At 48.0% G+C, this 26045-nt stretch overlaps 1 pseudogene; it reads right to left on the reverse strand.

Moving 5' to 3' along the window:
• Positions 1-18927: 18927 nt before the first annotated feature.
• Gm22056 lies at positions 18928-19041 on the reverse strand (annotated as a pseudogene).
• Between the last annotated feature and the right edge of the window lie 7004 nt (positions 19042-26045).

The following is a 26045-nucleotide window of genomic DNA, read 5'->3' on the forward strand; positions in this document are numbered from 1 at the left end:
CACTGAGGAGGCTGAGGCAGGTGGATCTCCGTCAGTAGTTCCAGGCCAGCCTGGTCTACATACTGAGTTCCAGGACATCCAGGGATATGTAAAGAAACTCTGTCTCTAAATAAGTAAATAAAATAAAATTAGGCAAAGTGTGTGTGTGTGTGTGTGTGTGTGTGTGTGTGTGTGTAAATTATGTGTTGTGTAAATCTAGGTCTACCAGAATGAAGCAGCTTGCTCAGCAAGTTTTTACTCTCTGCAAAGCTCAATTTTTAAAGATTGGTGTGTTTATTTTACGTGTATGCCTCTGTGTATGTAATTACACCACCTGCATGCAGTGCCCTCATAGGTCAGACCAGACTGAGCTAGCCTGAATCTGGAGTGTCCGCAGGCTGTCAGAGGACTACTGTGGTTCCGGGAACCAGGAGTCCTCTGAAAAAGCAGGAAGTGCTCTTGATTGCAGAACACCTCTCCAGCGGGAGCTAGGTTTCTTTATCTGTGACTACAATAGCAGCCCCTCCCAGGCAGAGCTCAGTTTCTGGCTTCTCTCTCTCTCTCTCTCTCTCTCACACACACACACACACACACACACACACACACACACACACACACACGGCACCTATTGCTGTCAAGGCAGCGACTCAACTGTATGGAGAGTGGGTTGTGTTTTGCCTCTAAGCAGCTTATGCTAACTGGAGGGACTCAGTACTTCGTACCCGGCAAGATTTGCCACTCCACTTAAATGAGGTAGAGGCGGTAATGCTCCTGTTGCAGTCACCAGGCATATGGTGATGTAGAAAAACCAGTTGCTTTTGTTATGATCATTATACTTAATTAAACAAGGGGACAGACAGTGGGGGCTGAGTGTGTCGGGGAGTCCAGAGAGCACAGACTGCTTGAGAGAGAACTGAGAAATACAGAGAACACGAGCCACGCCTTTGGAAACAGAAGCCATCCAGCTGATGCTGCAGAATTGTCAGAAATTCTTTCAGCAACCCAGTGGCCATAGAAAGACTTCCCAAAATCCAGCAATAAAGATGAAGACATGGAGACTTGGAGGCATTGACTTGCCAAAAATTACCCTGCATGGACCAGGTAGAATCCTCATCTGTCTGACAGCACAGCCTGCTCTCTTAGCTGGTTAGTGATTACCCGGACGGCCTCAGGGGCAGGGGACGGAAGAGAAAAACCATGGACTTTGGATTCTGACAGGCTCGTTTAATTAAGAATGAACTTAAGTCCTTGTGTTACAGATATTAGACAAATCAGTTTCTCTTGTCTTATAGAGGTGTGTGTGTGTGTGTAGTGTACATGCAACTATGTGTGAAGTGGGTGTATGCATGCTGAAATCAAATGAGGACATCAGGCACCCTGCTCTGTCAATTTCCACCCTATTCTATTGAGACTGAGTATCTCACTGAACCTGAAGCTGGGCTGGAACCCTTCAAGAAGCCCCAGAAGTCCTCTCTACACCTCCAACAGAGCTAGGCGCTGGGGGGTGGGCAGGGCAGGGGCAGGGCTGGGGGAACTGCAGCTGTCTCCAGCATTTAAGATAGGTACTGGGGATTTGAACTCAGGTCATAAAGCTTGCACAACAAGAGCTCTTACCTGCTGAGTCCCATTTCTCTACTTTTTCTCCTCTCTATATAAAAATGCAAATGCTTCAGGAAGTAATTTGGAGGAAAGAAGAGTTTGAGGTTTCGTTTGTTTGTGACCATGAGGCTCTAGCCCAGGGCCTCTACCAGTGAGCTCACCCCAACCCTCCCAAATACCCCGACGCATGCATGTTGAGCACAGATACCTGTGCACATGAGGAGGCCAGAGGACAACATTGGAAGTCTTTATCACACCCTACCCTATCTCAAAAAAAAAAAAAAAAAAAAAAAAAAGCTTACCAAGTATTGACTACTGTTGTGTAACAGTTTCCTCCAAGATTGAAACATTTCATTCTTCTGGGAAGCTCCTTAAGCAGAAAGATAAACAACTTACAATGCTTCAAGGAAGTCCCTGAAACTGACCAGATTCATTTGCCCCACCCTGCTGGAGTAAGCAATAAAAGTGTGGTGAGTTTCTCTCAGCCAAGCCCAGCTACAAAGAAGACTCTGAGATCAGACCAGCTGCCTGGAAGAGGTTTAGACCAACCCAGGCACCTGGAAAGAGCACTCTAACCTGTCGAAATACCTGCAGGCTGTGCAGTGTGTTCCAGGTCCCCAACTTTGTGAGCTGTCATCCATGCTGGAATGGGCTTTGGTGATGTAGCTGTCTGTACTAGCTGATTTTGTGTGTCAACCTGATACAGGCTGGAATTATCACAGAGAAAGGAGCTTCAGTTGAGGAAATGCCTCCATGAGATCCAGCTATAAGGCATTTTCTCAATTAGTGATCAAAGGGGGAGGGCCCATGGTTGGTGGTGCCATCCCTGGGCTGGTGGTCTTGGGTTCTATAGAAAGCAAGCTGAGCAAGCCAGGGGAAGCCCTCCATGGCCTCTGCATCAGCTCCTGCTTCCTGACCTGCTTGAGCTCCAGTCCATGACTTCCTCTGGTGATGAACAGCAGTGTGGAAGTGTAAGCTGAATAAACCCTTTCCTCCCCAACTTGCTTCTTGGTTATGATATTTGTGCAGGAATAAGAAACCCTAAAACACTGTCTTTGAGTCCTTTCTGCTTCTGTAAGTAACCCTTCACACATATTCCTGTATAACCCCAATAAACCTCATTGTTCACCAAGCTGACTTTGGTGGTATCTATATTTGGGTCTGTCTTGGGTTCCCTATCTAGGATGCATAGACATGTGTGTTCTCCCCGGGGAAAAGTTTTGTCACACAACAGCTCAATTGGTTGGCCATCCAGCTCTAGGGGTCTACCTGTCTTCACAGCCTAGCTCTGGAATTAGAGGTGCATGCTACAAACTTTAATTTCTGCACAGGTGTTGGGAATCCAGGTTCAGTTCCTCACACTTAAGCACTTTACCTGCTGTGTGTGCTATCTTTCCATCCATCCGTCCTCCCCCCCCCAGTCTTTGAAGGATGAAATTATAAGTAAGGTACCCAATTCCCATAGATGGCACCACAGTGCAGGTCTCAAGAGCTGAACTTCCCGCTGCTGTCTGTTTCTGCTCCTAGTTTTATCAGATTTCTGAGTTCAAGGCCAGCCTAGTCTACAGAGTGAGTTCCAGGACAACCAGTGCTATACAGAGAAACCCTGTCCCAAGAGAGAGAGAGAGAGAGAGTTATACTGAGTCGGAGAACAACTGTGCTGGAGTCGAAAGTCCCACCACATGAACCTTAGCATGTGAGTTCACAGATGTGGAACCCATGAAGCATCGAGGATCAACCACGTATGTGTGAGGACATGTATCAAACTCCTGTTCACTGTGGAAGCACCCTTGCGTCGCAACAGGAGAAGCTAGGTGAATACACTTCAGTGCTCTAGACTAGCGATGTCATCAGAGAAACAGGGTGTGTCTAGCTGCAGGAGACATACTGCACCCCATCCAAGAAGCAAAGATGACTCCCAGACCCAACTTCTACTCAATCCATCATGGAGTCAATGTCTTTGGCCTTCGAGTGTTCACACCTCTAGGAAGATCTGTGGCTCAATAGAAACATGGTATGTGGTCTCAGACTACTCTCTGTGAGGGAGAGTAATCGGGTTACCAGAAGCTATGGAACTTTCTCAAGCAGGAAGGACTGCTCTAAAAGAATATGTGTTACTTTTGTTGTTGTTGTTGTTGTTGTTGTTGTTGTTGTTACTTTCTTTACATTACTTGTTTCTCTGTGTAGCCCTGGCTGTCCTGGAACTCACTCTGTAGACCAGGCTGGCCTCCAACTCAGAAATCTACCTGCCTCTGCCTCCCACATGCTGGGATTGTTACTTAATGGTGTATAAAGACCTCCTAGATGTGCTAGTCTCCTTGGAGACTCCAGGGTGCTAAAGATGTAGCTCAGGCTCCTGAGAACCAGACAGCCAACAGAGTGGAGTCAAGTTCAAGCAATAAGGTCTGAGAATCAGAAGCTTTTTTTTCTTTTTTAAGATTTGTTTATTTATTATGTGTAAGTACACTGTAGCTGTCTTCAGACACACCAGAAGAGGGCATCAGATCTCATTACAGATGGTTGTGAGACACCATGTAGTTGCTGGGATTTGAACTCGGGACCTTCTGAAGTGCAGTCAGTGCTCTTAACCACTGATCCATCTCTCCAGCCCATCCCAAATCAGAATGAGGATGCAGAAGACTAAAGCCCTAGCTCAAACAAGCAGAGGAAAGCTGGTTGTGGTCGCCCAGGCCCTTAATCCCAACAAATGGGAGGTAAAGCCCTGAATGTCCTCTGGACTATGTAATAAAGTCAACCTGGGCTAAGAGATGCCCTATCTCACAAACAAACAGGAAACAGGAAGATGGAGAAGAAATTCAACCTCCCTCAGGCTTTGTGTTCAGGCTCTTTCTGGGCTATATGATGTGTATCCACAGGGAAGATCATGCACTCTACTTCCCCCAGCCCCCATTTAAATGCTTATTTTTACATATGTCTGCATTTATTTATGTTTGTTTTTCAAGAGGGTTTCTTTCTCTGTGTAGCCCTGGCTGTCCTGGAACTCACTCTGTAGACCAGGCTGGCCTGCTTCTATCTCCTGGGTGCCGGGATTAAAGATTTGCATGGCTATTTCAATGTGGGTGGCATACACACTCAGCATCCAGCACTTGGGAAGCAGATGGAGGCAGGCAGATCCTAAGTTCCAGGGCAGCCTGAACCCATTGCCTCTGGAAACCCCTGGCAGACTCCCAGACACACCCAGAAACCGTATTTAATGAGCTACCAGGACATCTACTGTGTAGTCAAGTAGACACACAAGACCATGACGATGGGGCTAAGTTTTCTGTTCCCATTTCCTGTTCAGTGTTTACTCATTTTCCCCGCAAATGCCTTCAGTGAGCGGTTGGCTGTCAGTCAGACAGGAAAAGAATTCCATACATTCACAGTCCCCAAGTCCGGTGTCTCCCTTTGACGGTCCTCAGCAGAGCGCCAGATGGAAGGGGTTTCCAGATAATACAGTATCGCAGATTTTCCAAAACTTGAATGAGAATCTTGTCACCCAAATTGCTTGGTTGCCACAAGAGTCTCGTGACATCAGTAATAAAGCTAGCATCTGCATGCTTCACGCAAAGGTGCCCACTGCACATCCAAAGCACGGCCAAGCCTGCACTGCTCAAATAGGAAACCCCTGCCACTGAATAAGGAGAATTAATGCTAATTAATACAGCAAAGGCTTGCACCAGTGGCTCTCAACTGCAGGCCCTTGTGTTTCCTCCGCCTTTCCCTCCTTCCCCTGAGAGATATGCCGTGATACTTAGAGATATTTTAGGTTGTAGCAGGCAGAAGGGTGGGCCTGGATTCTGATGGCAGATCCAAGGACCACACCTACAAAGAAGTGTTAGGTCCCAAACATCAAGGGACCCCCAGCTATTCAGATGTAGGGAACCATACTGGGTCTTACTGGGTGAGGGACTTGAAAGAATATAGCTGCAATACCTTATACAGTCAGGGACCAACCACATGGTAGGAACAGCACGATGGCTCAGCAAACTGGGGCTTGCACATAAGCCCGAAGATCTCAATTCGATCCTGGCTCTCCAAGGTTGGGCAAGAGAGAACATAATTCCACCAGTGCACCATTGGTATGGATGAGCCTGCATTCACATACACACAAGCTTAAATAATTAATTTAGAAAAGGATGCATTGCCAGGCATTGGCAGCACGTGCCTTTAAAGCACTTGGGAGACAGATATAGGCAGATCTCTGGGAGTTCGAGCCAGCCTGGTCTACAAAGCAAGTCCAGGATAGCAAGGGCTACACAGAGAAACCCTGTCTTGAAAAACCAAACAAACAAACAAAGGAATCCCAGCCCCCCAGGGGGCAGAGGGCATGGGCTATGCTCTCCAATGCAGTACTGCAGCCTGCTGACCCAGGCTGTGACCTTGGCCTCATCAGCCTGTCTGACCAATGCAGCCACTTTGAAGCTCTGTAGAGATGCAGTGTTGGAGACCCCAAAGCCAAGCTCAAGGCTGCAGCTGCTTTGAGAACATGTCATTTGCTGGGGGGAATCTTCAGGGATAGAGCGGTACCCAGTGTGCCCCGCCATCTGGCCTGCCCCATTTAGTGACTGACAAAATGTACCATGGATGTTCAGCATTCTAAGAGCTTGTTCTATGAAGCAGGAACTTTGGATGAGACAGAATATTAAAGATAGCCTTCCCCACCACACTGATGCTAGAGGCCCTGAGGCCAGCATTGCACGCACCTTGTCTGAGTTCAGCCCTCCCACCCCTCAATACTATCATGAGGATATAATACTTCAGGGGTAAAAGCCAACAGTCTGACTGAAAGCTCAGACTACACAGGAATAAATCCTTATGACCATTCATTCACCAGTGATCCATCCTACCTTCTGATGCCTCACTGTCCTCATCTGTAAAATGGGACATTTACTGTGTGAGCTGTCCGGGACTCTGAAAGACTTCATGTTTCTATAGAGACTAGGTGCAGGAGAGATGCTCACAACCACCTGAAATCCCAGGTTCAGGGTGATTTGAAGACCCTGGCCTCCATAGACACCACCTGCATTCAGGAGTACATACATATGTGCACACGTGCACACACGAATATATGCATACACAGGTAAAACTAAAGAAGAACCATATAAAATCATGAGGGGATGGATAGACAGATGGTTCAGCAGTTAAGAGGGTGGTTCACTCTCCTAGAAGACGTGAAGTCAGTTACTACTACCCATGTCTCCCAACTGTGACTCCAGTTCCAGCCTCTGGCAGCAGTAAGCACCTGCAGGTGGATCTCTATGGGTTGAAGGGCAGCCTGATCTACACAGCAAGTTCCAAGCTATCCATGGCTACCTAGTGAGACCACAGATAGGTAGGTAGGTAGGTAGATAGTTAGGTACATAGATACATAGATAAATATGTAGATATGTAGGTTTATACATAGATAGATATATACATATATACATACATACATACATAAATAGATATGCAGGTAGATACATACATACATAGATAGGTAAGTATATAAATACATGGGTAGATACATAGATATACACATAGATTCATAGATAGATACATACATAAATACATAAATACATAGGTAGATACATAGATAGATATATACATAGATACATAGGTAGATACATAGATACATACATAGATTAGATACATAAGTATATAAATACATAGGTAGATATATAGATAGATACATAGATAAATACATACATACATAAATATATAAATATATAAATACATAGGTAGATACATAGATAAATACATAGATACATAGAAACATAGGTAGATACACATATAGATACATAGATATAGACATAGGTAGATACATTGATTGATAGATAGATACATAGATAGACACATAGATACATAGGTACATACATAGATACATAGATAGATTCCTTTTCAAAGAGAAACTTGGACAAGACCTGGCATGCCTCATGTGCTGAGGGAGCACTGGTCCCCACCATGAACATTGTCATGTGCATAAGGGACCTGAGCCTGCAGGAGGGGACTTCTTCAATCACTAGCTTCATTTTACCAAGTCAGTGCTGGGGTGGAATTCTGGAAGCTGCTCTCACAGACATTCACAGCCTCATCCTTTCGAGAAGTTCCCGGATGACCTGTTTGCCATCCAGGGTTTCTGCCCTAAGTCAATGGGGATGTACTGGTCAAGGTCCCATGAACCTGAGGGGATGGCAGCCTGAATTGACAGAAATCACACTGGGTTGTGATGGTTACCGGATACTTTCTTCTATAAAGAGTAACAGTTGTGTGTGTTGTGGACCTCCTTAGTGCTATATACCTCCCTACATCCATCCATTGCTTCATTAATTTGCATAATGATTCAACAAACAGTCCATTGTGGGCTCATTTTACAGACCAAGAAACTGAGGCTCCCAGTGCGGCTGAAGACATGTGATTCACACCACACAGCTGGATTCAAAGATTGATTCTGTCTTGCTTTGTGACACAGCCTCACCAAGGTACCATGGGATTGTCTAGTAATAATTATATGGTCACTGGGCAGGGTTATCACACTCTAGGCTGGGTACTAGCTCATGTTCATCTCCCATTGGATCCTTGAGATATATCAAACAGCCAGGCCTATGCTAGTGTGTGGCTTTAGCAGAAGCAGGAAGATCTGTGAGTTTGAAGCCAGCCCGGTCTACAGAGTTCCAGTCCAGGCAGGGCTACACAGAGAGATCCTGTCTCAAAAAACAAAAACAAAAACAAAACAAGAACCAAAAGAAAACTTAAACAGAGCCGGGCGTGGTGGTGCACGCCTTTGATCCCAGCACTTGGGAGGCAGAGGCAGGCAGATTTCTGAGTTCGACGCCAGCCTGGTCTACAGAGTGAGTTCCAGGACAGCCAGGGCTACACAGAGAAACCCTATCTGGAAAACAAACAAACAAAAGAAGAGGAAACTAAGTAAGGCTCAGAGAGGTCCAAAAACCTGTCCAGGGTCACACAGCTTGTAGGAAGTGTGACTGGAATTTGAACCCGGGTCCAACTGAAATGTCTGTGGCTTCCTTATGGCATCTGCCGCTTAGGTAAACAAGGTCATGTCAAATACCAAGGAAACTCCCACTCCTTTAAGTTTTTCCAAATCCTCTGATGTCTTGGATGCTGAGTAGATAATTCTTAGAACCTAATAATAACGAATCAAGGCCCTGATATGTCTAATATGAGGGGCAGAGAAAAGGAAGCCCCTATTTCCTTTTTGTACTGCGTATTCCTGCGGCGAGGTCACCAATGAAGCCAGATGTTTTTGCTTACTCTACTCTAGAGAATTCAGAGAAGAGAGGAATTAACTTAAAACAGACTGGGCTTGCTTGCTGCCCAGCACGGTCTATCAGATGGTTTAGCTGGGCACGAGTAACAAGCTGTGAACATCCTCTTGTGGACACGCTCACGGCCACAAATCAAAACCCACTCTCCACGAGGGAGCAGAGCAGAAAAGGGCGAGCGGCTACAGGGCTGCAGGGCTGCAGACGTGGCATCCAAAACACACCCTACAACACAGGAACTCCTATCAGAAGGTTATGCAATGTCACACATGGGACAGTCCCATGACAACAACAGGAAGCAGCAATCTGGTGACTGGGGGGACAGGGGTGGGGTGGGGAGAGACTCTGGAATGCTGGGTCATAAATCTTAAAGGTGCTCCAGTCTTTGATCCGTTATCTATTGCTGTAAAAGAACCATCTAAGCAGAGAATTGCATGAGGATCTGGACGTCCCACTGCAGTGGGCTTGGCTCTGGTGTGGTCTCTCCTGGGGTTGTAGTCTGCCTGAGGTTGTAGTCTGCCTGAGGACAGCAGAAGGCTTGAAGGCCCATGGCTTCTCCCAGGTGGCTCACTCAGCCAGGCTGATTGAGAAGCTCAGGAGACTGAGGCAGATGGGCGAGGCGGTTTGCTAGTGATTCCAGCGTTCTGGAGGCTGTGATATCTTTTACGACCTAGCATCACCGGTTCTATCTTGCACCCAGGCCAGCTTTGGCTCAATGTGAAGGCTAAGAGACCTTAAGGGTATACCCTAGGAGGGCAGCTTGAACACTGAGACCTGACATCAGTTACCCTCTGCTGAGGGCACACCCCTGGTTTACCGATGCTGAGGGCATGCCCCTTGGCTAACAGATGCTGAGGGCACACCATGCCCCTTGGTTTACTGACACTGAGGCCACGCACCCTGGTTTACAGTCAGCCACCTTGCCACTGAATCCTCACACCAAGCAGCCATAGAACAGTCTGGTCTCTTCACTTTCCTACAGGGACAAAAATCCCATCACAGGGTCTTATCATGACTCTATCCAAATTACTTTGCAGAAGTCCTGCCTCTAATCCACCGTACTGCGGTTGGGACTTTAACCTGTGGACTTTGGGGAGACACGTAAAAGTGAATGTTAGCAGGCGTAGTCTTCTTGAAAGTAGCCTGCCATTTCTGAAAATATTGCCCACAAAAGATGACGCAGGAAGCCCTGGGTTTGATTCCCAGTACTACATAAACAAGGCACAGTGGGGAGAACCGGCCATTTTAGCAACTCAGGAACTGAAGGCAGGAGGGTTAGAACTTCTAGGCCCTCTTTTTCCCCTTTCTCTTTCTGCCACCACCTCCACCACCACCACCCCCATCCCCACCCCCACCCCCACCCCCAATAAACCTTTCACATGTGGAAAAACAAACAAAAAACAAAAAAACCTCTAGGTCATTGTTGGCTACATAGTGAGTTCAAGGATAGCCTGGGTTACTTGAGACTCTGTAAAAAACAAAACAAGAGAAAAGGAGAAGAGAGAAATAGAAAACTATAAAGGAAAGCAAGAAAAAGACAAGAAGACAGGAATTCGGATTGTTTTAGGCAAAAGATATTCATGGCAACTTTAGTTTCAATAGAAAGAATGAAAGAGTTGTCTTAAAGAGGGTTAGTATTGTAATGAAATGCCTTGGGCAGCCGATCGTTGTGGCGCATGCCTTTAATCCCAGCACTCGGGAGGCAGAGGCAGGCGGATTTCTTAGTTTGAGGCCAGCCTGCTCTACAGAGTGAGTTCCAGGACAGCCAAGGCTACACAGAGAAAGAAAGAAAAAAAGAGAGAGAGAGAGAGAGAGAGAGAGAGAGAGAGAGAGAAAGACAGACAGACAGAAAGAAAGAAAGAAAGAAAGAAAGAAAGAAAGAAAGAAAGAAAGAAAGGAAGGAAGGAAGGAAGAAATGCCGCAAAGCAAGTTGAGGAGGAAAGGGTTTATTTGGCTTACACTTCCACATCATACTCCATCATTGAAAGAAGTCAGGGTGGGAACTCTAGCTGGGAACCTGGAGGCAGGAGCTGATGCAGAGGCCATGGAGGGGTGCTGCTTACTGGCTTGCTCCCATTGGCTTGCTCTGCCTGCTTTCTTATCAAACCTAAGACCACCAGCCCAGAGATGGCCCTGCCCACAATGGGCAGGGCCCTACCCAGTCAATCACTAATTAAGAAAAATGTCCTGCCCTAGCTTGACTCTAGCTTGTATCAAGTTGATATAAAAGTAGCCTGCAAAAAAAAAAAAAAAAAAAAAAAAAAAAAAAAAAGGGCTGGTAAGATGGCTCAGCGGTTAAGAGTGCCGACTGCTCTTCCAAAGGTCCTGAGTTCAAATCCCAGCAACCACATGGTGGCTCACAACCATCCATAACGAAATCTGATGCCCTCTTCTGGAGTGTCTGAAGACAGCTACAGTGTACTTACATATAATAAATAAATAAATATTAAAAAAAGAAAGTAGCCTGCACAACAAAGGCCACTGTGACACCATCTTATGACCCTGGCTGAGTCAACTCTGGCACTCCTCATAACGGAATAAGATTATTCGGCATGCAGATGTCCAGAAGAAGAGGACCACTATCCCTGTGCTTTGAGCAATGGTGATTTCTGCAGATGGGTACGTGTTGCATAGTGTAAGCGGAACACTGAAGGTCAGGGAGCCCCCGGGGTGGACCTAAAGGAAAACTTAGGTTTGCCTCTGTCTTCCCCTGATACTTCCTCCTCCATCCCCAGACAGTTGGCTTCCCGAGTGGCCTGGCATTTCTGAACCAGGCTGGCTTTTCAGATCAGAGGCTCAGCAGCCACCTGCTGGGTTTGCCCTCGAGCAGTGGACTAGCCATCTGGTTCCAGGGACCGACCATCTTTCATACACCTCTCTAATCTTCTCTGTCACCCACACCCATGAAGAACAGAGCAGCCAGGGCTGGGAAAGGCCAGAGGTCCTCCTTGTCTCTGGGTTATTAGCAGATGGGTATCCTCTGCTCTGGTCCCCACCCCCACCCCCACCCCCAGGCCAGTGGGAGACACCAGCCATGTTCTTGACCCTTAGCACATTAATTATCCTGGGATTGCAAAGAAAATGAGCTCTTTCTGGAAGAAATCTATGGCCCCATCTGGCTCAATATTCCCTAAGGCTCCCAGGCCTGAAAAAGCTTTTTGTGGCTTCAAACACAGGTTTCTTCCAGGCAAACTGCTGCACCCCAGTCAATGTCACTGGGCCCACGAGGCTGATCCAATAAGAGAGGCAGACATTAACTACCGAAGCACACACACACCCTCTGTCAGTCAGCAAGCTAGAAGTGACAAAGACAAAGGGTATGCTTTTCTGCTATGATCGTAGCACCCATGGAAGCAGCTGGTGGACCAGACCAGCTGTGCTGCCAGAAGGGTTGTCTCTGGCAGTGATGCTTCTTGGGGAAGCCACTTCAGCTCCATTTCCTGGGGACACAGCATTCCCCATTTCCTGTCCTCTGTCCTTGAGAAGAACAGGCCTGATGTGTTTATAAAAAAGATAAAGAGGCATTAGAATATGTTCTATGGGGGTGTGGTGAGCTGTGGGGGAAGGGGTGCCTCAGCGTCCCCATGTGGAGGCATCCCTTCCCCCAAGGGACACCCCCCGCCCCCGAGGGACCAGCCACACATGGTATAGTAATAGAATAGAGTTTATTCAGGGCATGGGGAGAGGAGGGGAGATAAGAGAGTAGTAGAGGCAGAGAAAGACAGAGAGAAGGAGAGAGTAGCGAAGTAGAGGCCAGCCATGACCATGTGGAGAGAGGGGGAAGGGAAGGGGGAGGGGGGGAGCAAGAGGGCAAGAGGCTAGAGAGAGAGGCAAGAGAGAGAAGAGGGGGCAAGCAGCCCCTTTTATAGTGGACCAGGTCTAGCTGGCTGTTGCCAGGTAACTGTGGGGTGGAGTTTAGACAGAATGCTGACAATGCCTACCTCTCTCTCTCTCTCTTTTTTTTTTTTTTTGGTTTGGTTTTTCTAGACAGGGTTTCTCTGTATAGTCCTGGCTGTCCTGGCACTCACTTTGTAGACCAGGCTAGCCTCGAACTCAGAAATCCACCTGCCTCTGCCTCCCAAGTGCTGGGATTAAAGGCATGCACCACCACGCCCGGCCTTACCTCTCTGAATGAGATAGCACTTAAGTTCTAAGCCAAGTGTAGGACATATTAAAAGCATTAAATTTTTTTTTTTAAAAAATGACCGCCACAATTATGTAATTGTGCTAAAGGGGAGGAAGCAAGAGGACGCACCTGTTGAAATTCCCACAAGTCCTTGCTCATTCTCAATAAGCTATTCCCACTGGGTAATACGAGGTGCTTTTTAAAATCACGCCGTGGCTTGTTTCCGAAAGATGAAAAAGTGTGGGAAGCAATCTGGAGGAGAGCCCACCAATGGACTCAGTGCTTGGGGCAACTGGCCCTTTACCCTGGGAGAAGGTGCTGCATGTGTGTGTGCATGTGTGTGTGCATGTGTGCCTGCCGAGAAACCCCAACCCCAACCCCAACCACAACGTCTTCATCTCTCCATCTCATAGCTGGTGTTTGTTCAGGGGGTCAACTGGAAGAACAGGGACGGGTTTTAAACACATAACAGATACTGTCTTATTTAGCAGCACACATGCCCGCTCATGCGTGCACTTGCACATTCACGTGTGCACACACATACCAGTATTGCCTACCAGCCTCAGCAAATCTTTTTCATCTCAAAGAAGGAAAAGATGTAGCCTTTTCTCCTTCGGCACCAGGATCTTCTCTCTCCGGAGCCATTGGCAACCGGGTCCCAGGTCTGGATGCGGGATCCGACCTGCATATTTATGTGCACTGGGCATGTGCACTGCACTGGACTCTTGACACCTGCCTGTCCTGCCCTATCCTAACTGCATCTCTTCTCTAGCCCATTCTCTCTGTCCCTGACCCTTTTCTTCTTTATCCTTGCCTGAGTGAGTGAGCCTACCATGCCTGCCTCAAAAGGCCTACAGCTCCAGGCTTACACCTCTGGCAGTACCTGCCCTCCTCCTTCTTCCCTCCTCCCCACCCCTCCCCCCTCCTTCTTCCTTCCATCTTGCTCCCTTTTTTCCCTCCTCACTCTTCTGTATTCTCACCTTCTCTCCCCTCCCTGCACCCCCCCATTCCCCTTCTCTCTCCTAGGGATCTTACCTGTCAGGGTTTAAAGATGGAGATGCCGGGGCTGGTGAGATGGCTCAGTGGGTAAGAGCACCTGACTGCTCTTCTGAAGGTCCAGAGTTCAAATTCCAGCAACCACATGGTGGCTCACAACCATCCATAACAAGATCTGACTCCCTCTTCTGGTGTGTCTGAAGATAGCTACAGTGTACTTACTATAATAATAAATAAAATCTTTAAAAAAACAACAACAACAAAAAAAAGATGGAGATGCCTCATCCTAAAATAATCTTGAAATCTCTTCCTTGACATGACAAAGCTGCAAGGTGACTGACCAGTTCATTGAGGGAATGAACAGTGCCCCAGGGAATGAATGCAGTGTTCCCCAGGGAATGAATGTAGTGTTTCCCAGGGAATGTATGCAGTGTCTCCAGAGAATGAATGCAGTGCTCCCCAGGGAATGAATGCAGTGTTCCCCAGGGAATGTATGCAGTGTCTCCAGAGAATGAATGCAGTGCTCCCCAGGGAATGAATGCAGTGCTCCCCGGGGAATGAATGCAGTGTTCCCCAGGGAATGTATGCAGTGTCTCCAGAGAATGAATGCAGTATCTCTAGGGAGTGAATGCAGTGTTCCCCAGGGAATGAATGCAGTATTCCCCAGGGAATGAATGCAGTGCTCCCCAGGGAGTGAATGCAGTGCTCCCCAGGGAATGAATGCAGTGCTCCCCAGGGAATGAATGCAGTGTTTCCCAGGGAATGAATGCAGTGTCCCCAGGGAATGAATGCAGTGCTCCCCAGGGAATGAATGCAGTGTTTCCCAGGGAATGAATGCAGTGTCCCCAGGGAATGAATGCAGTGCTCCCCAGGGAATGAATGCAGTGCTCCCCATACCTGAGAGCAGTCGTTTAAAGCAAGGCCACCTTGCACTGCCTCTCAGTTCCACACACGCTTGTTGTTCCACTTTCTGTCATGTTCTGGTGGTGCACATGAGGTCTTTGCCACATACGCATCTGGGCTTTGCAGGGAAGGATGGTGGCCACCCTTATCTCAGCCTCCCAACCATTAGCTGAATGAACGTTGCTTAATAAATGATCTGGTCTCAGGTGTTCTATGATAGCAACAGGAAGCAGGCAGCCCAAAGCAGCTCAGGGAACAAGCCTCACACACCCCACCCACCCACCCCCAGCTGCAGAGACCCAAATTATGACACACTCTTGCTTCCTCTACCCACCCTTGTGACTCCTCACAACCATCTCCTGTCTCCATCCTGCCATCTCTCTCACATGCAGGTCAGCTAACCACTCAGTGTTCTTTCTCAGGCTCTATGCTGGCTTTGGCTCTGGCCACCAACAAGCTCACTGAGTCACCTGAGCCGGTCCCCACTGGCTTCCTTCTTTCTCTCCAAAATGTTTCCCACCCAAGCCTTGAGTGCTGTCTCTAGCACAGTGCGCCTTCGACTCTTTCTGTGTTGGGGCCAGTGTCCTGTGTGTGTGCTGTCCTCTAGACACACATGTGGCTAAGGTCACTTGAAATGAGGCTCAGGTGACCAAGGAACTGAGCCATGAGCCATGAGCCATAGTTTACTTCTTTTTTTTTGTTTGTTTTGTTTTGTTTTTTGAGACAAGGTTTCTCTGTGTAGCCCTGGCTGTCTTGGAACTCACTTGGTAGACCAGGCTGGCCTCGAACTCAGAAATCCGCCTGCCTCTGCCTCCCAAGTGCTAGGATTAAAGGCATGCACCACCACCACCACCCGGCTTGTAGTTTACTTTTTGTAAAGTTTGGATGCACGGGTCTGGAGGGACATGCTGACCCTGCCCCGTGGAGTTTCGAGCCCACCCCCATGCTCCAGGGCCCCCATGCTCAACTCCAGTTTCCTGATAATGACCTACAACATTCATCACGGCCGGGCCTCTCCCATCACTTGTCCTGGACACTGTCAGTCACACTGGTTTGCTTAGAGTCTGTGGAAATGAAACGGGAGCACTAGCTCCCGCCTCCACCCAGAACATTCTCCCCTACACACAACCCCCACTCTTTTATCTCACTATTTATGGGTTCCCTTCTGGCTTCTTCCCCATGGTTTGGAAACTTTGTGTCATTGTGAGGGGCTACAACAGTGCCAGGCTGCCCTCACTGGCTGGCTGTCCACCTTTGATGTTCTCCAGAGATTCCCCAGGCTAACACAGGAAGGGGCTTTACGGGGAAGAGGGATGGTGGCCAGCAGGAAGGGCAGGACATGTGCCCATTTCCTTTAAGAATCAGCCATTGCGGGGAAGGCTACGGAAATGGTGAATAGCCTTGGAGAGAGAGCATGAAGCTTGGAAATCCCACAGGCAATGGAGCAGGTCTCCCTCTAATGAGCAATGTGTCTAACCTCCCGCCTTCCTGCGCTCCAGCCACAGCTGCCAGCCAACCCAAGCCACTGGCTGAGCTAGCAGCCTGTGCTAGCCAGACTCTCTTGTCCCCGTGGTAACCTGCCAGAGCTCTCTCTCCCTACCTTCCCCTTCCACCCCCAGGCCAGAGTCTGCCGGAGGGTCTGTTCTCAGCTCTTCTAAGACATACAGCGGTCTGGGATGTCCAAGAGCGAGAACCTGTCATCTTCATCCCTGGCGCCCAACAGGGAAGGTGATTCCCCACCCATGTGTAGACCGGGGAGACCCCTGCCCGGTCCACCCTAAGCACAGCTGGGCTGCAGGGAGAATGGTTAAGGCTCAACTGAAACCAGCAAGAGAAGTGGTTCTCTTTGGGCCTCCATCTCCCACAGTTGGCACAGCAGAGATTGATGCACTTACTGTATACTTCACACTTTCCTACATCCATCCTACCACCAGAGATGCCAACATCCTCACCTAGGAAGCATCACTCAGGATGACAGAGGGACTTGGGGACAGTCACATGACAGTGATGCTGCTGATAGGTAGAATCACACTCTCCTGTCTAATTGACTGGGTCCCCTTGAGCCACCTTTGGAGGGTCTCTACCCCCTCCCAGGTCATCCCCACATCTCTGTGACCATCCATCCAGAGGAGCTCTGCCGGAGAAAGACCAGTCACCACCACAGCCAGCACAAAAGGCCGCCACAGAGCACAGCCTTGTGTCCACCTGGGCTGGAAAAACATGAAAGTCCTGTGGGGAAAATCTCGGAGTGAGGAGGATGTTCAGGGTATACATTGGGAGATTCAATGCTTTCCAAAAAAAAATCTGTGTTCCTACTGTGTACATGTGACACTGAGTGTGGCCTTAAGAAGGGGATGGAAGCTGGGTGTGGTGGTGCACGCCTTTAATCCCAGCACTTGGGAGGCAGAGACAGGCAGATTTCTGAGTTCGAGGCCAGCCTGGTCTACAAAGTGAGTTCCAGGACAGCCAGGGATATACAGAGAAGCCCTGTCTCCAAAAACCAAAAAAAAAAAAAAAAAAAAAAGGGGGGGTGGAAAGAGAAGACCACACCCTTGGTCTCTAGTAGCTCATTCAGGGTCACTGAAGTTCATGCTCTCAGGTAGTTTAACTACACAGGTGTCTCCTTAATTTCTGTCACAACCCAGTGACCTATGCTCTTATCTACCCTAAGTAAGGAGTCGGAGACATAAAGTCTAGAAAGCACCATTTGGCCCAGGCCACAGAGAGGTCATCAGTACCGAAATAGAGCTTTAAACCCCCAGAGATGGACTTAAGGGCCTGAATCATCTGCTTGCAGTGTTGCTGAGACCTACCGTGTGCCGGTCATTGAGATCCAACTCTCCCTCAGACTGCATGTCTATTATTTATTTATATCTATTTATTTATTTTATTTGTGAGTACATTGTAGCTGTTAGACACACCAGAAGAGGGCATTAGATCCCATTACAGATGGTTGTGAGCCACCACGTGGTTGCTGGGAATTGAACTCAGGACCTCTGGAAGAGCAGTCAGTGCTCTTAACCACTGAACCATCGTCTCTCCAGCCCTGCATGCCTGTTTTTACAAAAGTGAGAACAGAGACTCAGAGAGGTTATGTGCATCCAGGAAGTGGCAGAGCAAAACTGTAACTCAGGTCTGCCCTGCTCCCCGAAACCTCTCATGACCAAGAAAGACAGAGAGATAAGCTCCTGCATTCATTTATTAGAGTGATCTTCTTTAAGTATTCAATTCAATTCAACAAGTATTTATTGAGCACATACTATATCTGGCACGGGTAGACCATGATAACCCTGCCCCAGCTGCTACCTTCAGGGAGTTCACTGTCCTGGGAATTCTCACAGGGTGCTCACACAGAAAGGCCATCTTGGCAGAGTTTAGAGGAGGTCCTTCCAGACATGGCTTATTGGAGGAGGCAGTTCTGTGATTCTGTCTGCCTCTAGTTGGTCTACCTGTGTAAGTCATTTGTATTCTAAGCATCCCCTGAAGGGGTGACCCACATTGTCCAGTGTGACTAAAGAAACGTCATCCTTAACTAAAGATCCCAGCCAAGCCCCCATCACAGCTGCAGCTATAGAAAGTGGGCTTGTCTCAAAAAAACAAAAAAAAAGTAAGAAAGAAAGAAAGAAAGAAAGAAAGAAAGAAAGAAAGAAAGAAAGAAAGAAAGAAAGAAAGAAAGTGGGCTTGAGAACAGGGTGATCATCACACTGTCCTAGTCAGGGTTACTATCAACGTCATAAACACCACCAATGCAAGATGGGGGAGGAGAGGGCTTACGGGCTTACTTGGCTTATGCTGCCTCATCATAGTCCATCACTGAAGAAAAGTCAGGACAGGAACTCAAGCAGAGCAGGAACCTGGAGGCAGGAGCTGATGCAGAGGCCATGGAGGGTGCTGCTTACTGGCTTGTTCCCATGCTTCTCATCCTGCTTTCTTAGAGAACCCAGGACCACCAGCCTAGGGATGGCCCCGCCCATAACGGGCTGGCCCCATCCATAATAGGCAGGGCCCTTCCCCATCGATCACTAATTAAGAAAATGTACAGCAGTTGGACTTTTTTTTTTTTTAATGGATCGCTTCAGGAATTTGAGTGTCATCCTTGCATAGGGGCCATGCTAATCTTCTCTGTATCGTTCCAATTTTTTTTTTTAATATATGTGCTGCCGAAGTGAACACAACTGCAATTGGATCTTATAGAGACATTTTCTCAATTGAGGTTCCCTCCTTTCAGATGACTCTAGGCTTCTTGAGTGGGTAAACAAAGTGGACAGCCTTGGAGCCCAGAAACAAAGCCCAACAGATGGGTCACAGACTTGGGGAGCAGAGGGTAGCCACCACCCCAGCTCACCTATGGCTTTTCAGAGTGAGGATTGACTTGGCTTTTTAGAGTGAGGATTGCCTGTGGCTTCAAGGAGCCATTGAGGACTTCTGGTACCTAGAAAAGCAGCTAAGGGATGGGACTGGGGATTATGGACTGTAGCGTTAGTGGCGCAGGCCGGTAAGGCATTAGACCCCAACCTAATAACGGACTGGCTAAGACTGGACGAATTGCAGTCTCAAGGCTAGCCCGGACAATTTTTCTAAGACTGTTAGAAAAATAAGGAGGCTGCCTAGCCTGTGTGAGGCCCTGGGTTCAATCTGCCTCCTTTCCTGTCCAAAATAAATCTACTTTGCAAGCCGGGCGTGGTGGCGCACGCCTTTAATCCCAGCACTCAGGAGGCAGAGGCAGGCAGATTTCTGAGTTCGAGGCCAGCCTGGTCTACAAAGTGAGTTCCAGGACAGCCAGAGCTGTACAGAGAAACCCTGTCTCAAAAAAACCCAAAAACCCCAAAAACCCTACTTTGCATATTCATGTAGCCATAGCATGGGTGTGGGCGGGGCGGGGCGGGGCGGGGCGGGGGAGTGTTATATCACCTCTCCGTGCCTCAGTTTCTCTCTTAGAAAACGTGTCACTGGACTGGAGAGATGGCTCAGCGGTTAAGTTCAAATCCCAGCAACCATATGGTGGCTCAAAACCATCTGTAATGAGATCTGAATCTGTAATGAGATCTGATGCCCTCTTCTGGATGACAGCTACAGTGTACTTACATGTAATAAATAAGTAAATAAATCTTTAAAAAAGAAAAGAAAAGAAAACGTATCACTAATACCTGTGACCTCATCACATGGGATCAACTCAGCCAGCCATCTAGTTTGACAGATCTGTGCAGACCCCTTCCAAGTCAGGGACTCCCGTTTAGTCTGCAGGTGTGTAACACTCCTCAGGCACGGGTCCTCCTGACTCCTCAGCACGGGTCTTCCTGGCTCCTCAGGCACGGGGTCCTCCCGGCTTAGGGTCACTCCTCCTCCATAACCTACAACTGACTGTCACCAAGACTGTATTTTATGGACTATCCATGAGAAACATCAGCAGCTCCTGAGACAACAGGGCAGTGAGTTGCATCTTGGAGAGACATAGGTTTGGGAAGTTCTGTGGGCGTGGCCGGGAGCGGGTCCAGGCAGGAAGTCAGGAAGCCTCTGGCCTGACTCAGGATCTCCTCTCTGGGTTTCAAAGAAGAAAACAGAGAATTAGCACTGGGTGTGGTAGCATCCATAAAGCCAACACTAGGAAGGCTGAGGCAGGGTAATTACTATAGACTTGAAGCCAGCCTGGGTTACAACGGGGTGAGACTTTGTCCCAAATAACAACAATATAAAAACAAAACAAAAAAGGTAGGCAGAGAGATGGCCCGGCTGTTAAGATACAGGCTACCTTCCAGAGGTCCTGAATTTGATTCCCAGCATCCACACAGAGGCTCATGAATTTCTGTGACTCCAGTCCCAGGGGATCTGATGCCTGGCTGACCTCTGGTATACACACACATACACACCGGCAAAATAGCCATACACAGAAAATAATAACTAATAAACACACTGCGATACAGCCTGCAACTCCAGCACTGGGTAAGTGGAGGCAGGAAGATCAGGAGTCCAAGGTTATCCTCAGCTATGCAGCAAATTCTAGGCCAACCTGGCTACAGGAGACCTTTTCTCCAAACAGCAAACCAAACTAAATCCAGAAAAGGAAAAAAAAAAAAAAAAAAAAAAAAGCAAAAGGGAAAAAAAAAATCCCAAAACCAAAAATAGAGAATTGAGAACTCTTCAGGAAATCTGCTTGAGTTAGATATGCAGCAAGCCTTGCTTCCCAGATAAATGTGTGTGTGTGTGTGTGTGTGTGTGTGTGTGTGTGTGTGTGAACTGTGCACATGTGTGCGGGAGATCTGGGACGTTTTTTTTTTTTCGGGACGTTTTCCTAATCCCTGCCCAGCTGCTGACTTTGTTCAGTCTGGTGCCCAGCCCGCCCAGGCCCTTCTTCGGCCAGAGCTCTCCTGCCAGGCGCCACCCCAGCCTTGTGTTGTGGCAGATGTTTTCGGATATACCATGGCAACCGCAGAACAGGATGTGCCTCTGCCTCTGGACGGCAGCAGCGCCAAGCCTACGCTCCCAGGCTGCCCTGTTCTCCTGTTCAGGATCCCTCCGGGGAAGAACTGCCCAGGACCTGGTTCTGGCTTTGAGAGTGGCAGATCCTGTACTTTGGATAGGGTCTGTCAGGACGGAGGTGTGCACATCCCTGCTCAAGGCTGCTTCTCTAGTGACCCTGTGTTTGTGACTCTTGGTCCTTAAAGGTAACGAGGAGGCAGGAAGCAGAGGATCTGGTCAGTGAATGGGTGGCCCATTGTTCTCAGACCATTATAGCTTGTCCTTGAAGGATGACTTGCGTCCCAACCTGGACCAACTACTTCACATTGTACATAAGACCGCAGCTCAGAGGGGCGTACTATGTGTTCATTGTCCAGTGATTTTCTTTTTCTTTTTTCTTTTCTTTCTTTCTTTTTTTAAGGTTTATTTATTTATTTATTTATTTATTATAAGTACACACCAGAAGAGGGCATCAGATCCCATTACAGATGGTTGTGAGCCACCATGTAGTTGCTGGAATTTGAACTCGGGGCCTATGGAAGAGCAATCAGTGCTCTTAACTGCTAAGCCATCTCTCTCCAGCCCATTGTGATTTTTTTCTATGTGTGCATGTGTGTGTGTGTGTGTGTGTGTGTGTATTTTTGGGAGGTGAGACAGGGTTTTTCTATATAATCCTGGCTGTCCTGTGATATATATATATATATATATATATATATTTTTTTTTTTTTTTTTTTAAATAGGATTTCCCTATGTAGCCCAGGCTGGTTTCAAACTCATAATCCTCCTGTCTCTGTCCTCCCAGCCATACAGCACAGAGCATGTGCCTGTGTGGAGTTCTGCATGTATTATTAGCAATCCTCATATGAGCAGACATTGCTGGCCCCACCGATAGCTCTGTCTTCACTACATTTTGTGTGCACAGCTGTTTTGTTGAGACAGGGTCTTAGTATGTAGACCAGGCTAGCTTTGAATTTAGGATCACCCCCCCCCCCTCCCTGGCCTCAGTTGCCTCAGTGCCAGGATCCACATGTGTGTGCCTATTTCAACCTCGGGCCCTACTTAGATATCCAATTTCAAGAACCATAGGAAACTTGGCTCTGATACAGCACTTTGGGGCGAAGAGCCCCCTCCCTCTTTTTCTTTACCTCTTTTCTGTTTTGTTTTGTTTGAGAAAGGACTCCACTATGTAGTTTTAGCTGGCCTGGAACTCACCATATAGTCCTGGCTGACCTCAGACACATAAAGATCCACCTACCTCTGCCTCCAGAGTCCTGGAATTAAAGGCATCCACTCCTGCCCCACCCTACACCCCAATTCTGCCAGAATATACCTTTTAAAAAATTCTTGCAATGGAATCTCACTTAGCCCAGGCTGTCCTGAGTCCATAGCCAAGATGAGCGTTAGATTTCTGGTCTTCCTGCCTCCGCCTCCCAAGTGCTAGGGTCACAGGTGGGCACCACCTCTCCTGGGTCCTCAGTTCCCTCCTGTCCTTAAGTTGCTAGTTGTCAGGCCTTGTCCCGACTGTGAATCTCCCTATCAGCTTGATGCTCCCAGCCCTTTGAACTGTTCCTGGCTTTTCTACATCTTCAAGAAGGTGGGCAGAGGCATGAGAGCGTCTCAGCCTCTGGGACAAGGTGAGACAAGCTTATCTTGAAAATGTGATTTCATGTAGCTCAGGCTGGCCTTGAACTTACTCTGTAGCCAAGGATGACCTCGAATCTCTGATCCTCCTGCCTTCACCTCTTCAGGGCTCGGCTTGCAGGCACATGCTATCATATACAAGTTACTGTTTACTCCCACCCCCCATCCCCACCCCCCACCCCTGCCATGGTGCTAAGGGTTGAAGTTCAGCCTTGTACCCACTAGGAAAATTCTTGATCCTTGAGTCACATCTCAACCTTGAGAATCGGGCTTTCAGTATTAGATGCGGGTACAGGTACGTCCTCCTCCGGCTTGGGAGTGAATAAATAAGATGCTATTGAACATTTTTATCTGCTGGAACAGTTTACCAAAAAAGTAATCTCAGGCTGAAACTGGGTTCTTTACATGTCTACTTTAGGATACATAGGCAGTTTCCCCTTAAAACATACTGAATACTGTGCTGGAGAGATGGCTCAGCGGTTAAGAGCACTGATTGCTCTTCTAGAGGTCCCAAGTTCAATTCCCAGCAACCACACAGTGGATCACAACCATCTGTAACGGCATCCGATGCTGTCTTTAGGTATGTCTGAAGACAGCTACAAAGTGCTGATGTACATAAAATAAATAAATCTTTAAACACACACGCACACACACACACACACACACACACACACACACGGTGAAGACCATATGAAAGAGGCATAGCCAAGGAGCATGGGGCATGAAGTGGTGCCGACTTCGTAGGGCCTTGGTCCATCTTCCCATAACACACAAAAAGACATCAGGGGCTTTAAAGATGGCGTGGTGGCTAAGGGCACAGTTGCTTCTCTGAAGCCCTGGGTTATGTCTAGTCCTAGTACCTGCAAGGCTAATACCCAATCATCTGTAACTCCAGCTCCAGGGGATCTGATGCCCTCTTCTGGCCTCCTTGGGCATCCACACAAAGACACACATGCACTCAGATAGATGGGCAAAACACTCACATGCAAAAAGAAACAAAACAAAACAAGCAAACAAACAAAAAAACCAAAGCTCTTGCCAAGACCAGCATCCTCAGGCTTAAACAAACATGGGGTTCCTCCCTGGGACAAAAACGCTTGCACTACTGCAAGCATGATCTGGGATTGTACCCAGCCAGCCCTGCGATGGTTACTCTGCAGATAAACCTAAGGGAAAGGCAGCCGGCTGAAGGACATTCTTGCAGGGCCAGGAGCGCATAGGTGATCTGGTCTTGAGAACACCCACATGCTGTTGGGGGTGTGTATGGATGACTGTGGGTGTTGTCTCAAAGAATGTATAGAATGTGGCTGTAACTAGCAGAGCGCAAGCTTGTAGCACTTTCTTATCTCAGTGGTTTCTCAGTATAGCTATCAGAATTTCCCAAGGCATTATGGGAAAAAAATACTGGGATCTGCCCCTGGACCAGCTGTTCTCAATCCTCCTAACGTTGGGTCCCTTGCGACCTTTAACACAGTTCCTCCTGTTGTGGTGACCCCCTCCCTCACCCCCAGACATAAAATTACTTGTCTTTGTTTGTTTGTTTGTTTGTTTTTCGAGACAGGGTTTCTCTACGTAGCCCTGGCTGTCCTGGAACTTACTCTGTAGACCAGGCTGGCCTCGAACTCAGAAACCCGCCTGCCTCCCAAGTGTTGGGATTAAAGGCGTGCACCCCTCCCCCAACCCTGCTCATTGTTACTTTGTAACTGTGATGTTGCTGCTGTTATGAATCATGAGGTAAATATGTGATATACAGGATAGCTGATACTCAACCCCAGTGAAAGGGTTGTTCAGTCCCCAAAGGGGTCTCAGCCCATAGATTAACAACTGCTATCTTAGACTGATTTGGGGCTGGAGCCCAGAGAAGTGCAAGTGGTATCTCTTGGCATCTGAGAAGGAGCAGGAGAGATGGCTGGACACTGCAGAGGGCAGTTGGTTCCCAGGATTCGCACGCTGACTCAGTGATTTCAGCTCCTCGGACACTAGGCACACATGCACACAGACATACATGTGAGCAAACCACCTACATGTATAAGATAAAATCCTAAAGTCTTTTTTTTAAGCCACATTTTTGAGGTCAGTGCTACAGTTGGATCCGTATTAGGTTTGTGGCACCAACCCCTCCCCTCCTTTCTCTCCATGTTCCTTCTTTCTCTGTCTGGGGTGGGTTTAAGGGCCTTGCGCATGCTGAATGAGTACATTGCCCACCAGGTTCTATGCCTGGCCATAACTCAAATCTCACTTTGTAACCTCCTGTACTGGCTGGTTTTGTGTGTCAAATTGACACAGGCTGGAGTTATCATGGAGAAAGGAGCCTCCCTTGAGGAAATGCCTCTATGAGACCCAGCTGTAAGGTGTTTTCTCAATTAGTGATAAGAGGGGGACGGCCCAGCCCATTGTGGGCGGGGCCATCCCTGGGCTGGTGGTCCTGGGTTCTATAAGAAAGCAGGCTGAGCAAGCCAAGGGAAGCAAGCCAGTAAGCAGCACCCCTCCATGGCCTCTGCATCAGCTCCAGCCTCCAGGTTCCTGCCCTGTGTGAGTTCCTGTCCTGACTTCCTTTGGTGATGAACAGCAATGTGGAAGTGTAAGCCGGATAAACCCTTTCCTCCCCAACTTGCTTTCTTGGTCATGATGTTTGGTGCAGGAGTACAAACCCTAAGACACCTAGGCTGGCCTGAGTCTCAAGACATTCCTCCTGCCTCAGCCTCCCAAGTGCTGGCGTTGCAAATGTGAGCCCCCATGCCCAGCTCTGGCTTCAGCCAAGTTTTTCTTTTTGAAACAAGGACTCAGTGTATCCTAGGCTGGCTTCAAACTTGCTAAGGAGCCAAGGATAGCGACCAACTCCTGGTCCCGGGGTAGTGGGCAAGCATCACTGCGCCAGGTTAACCTTTTGCTTAAGATTTCACATTAAATTATTCCCGGTTAGTTTTGGCTTACAGGCAAGTTGATCAGGGCTGCTCACGGGGCAGCTTCACTGTGGTGAGGTAATGCATTTATACTGATCGGTCTCTTGTGAGTCCAGTTGAGTGACAAATTGAGGGGACCTGATGAAGATTTTAGCAACTGTGGGTACCGGACTTTGA

The sequence above is a fragment of the Mus musculus genome, chromosome 5, assembly GCF_000001635.26.
Source record: "Mus musculus strain C57BL/6J chromosome 5, GRCm38.p6 C57BL/6J".
Lineage (NCBI taxonomy): Eukaryota > Metazoa > Chordata > Mammalia > Rodentia > Muridae > Mus > Mus musculus.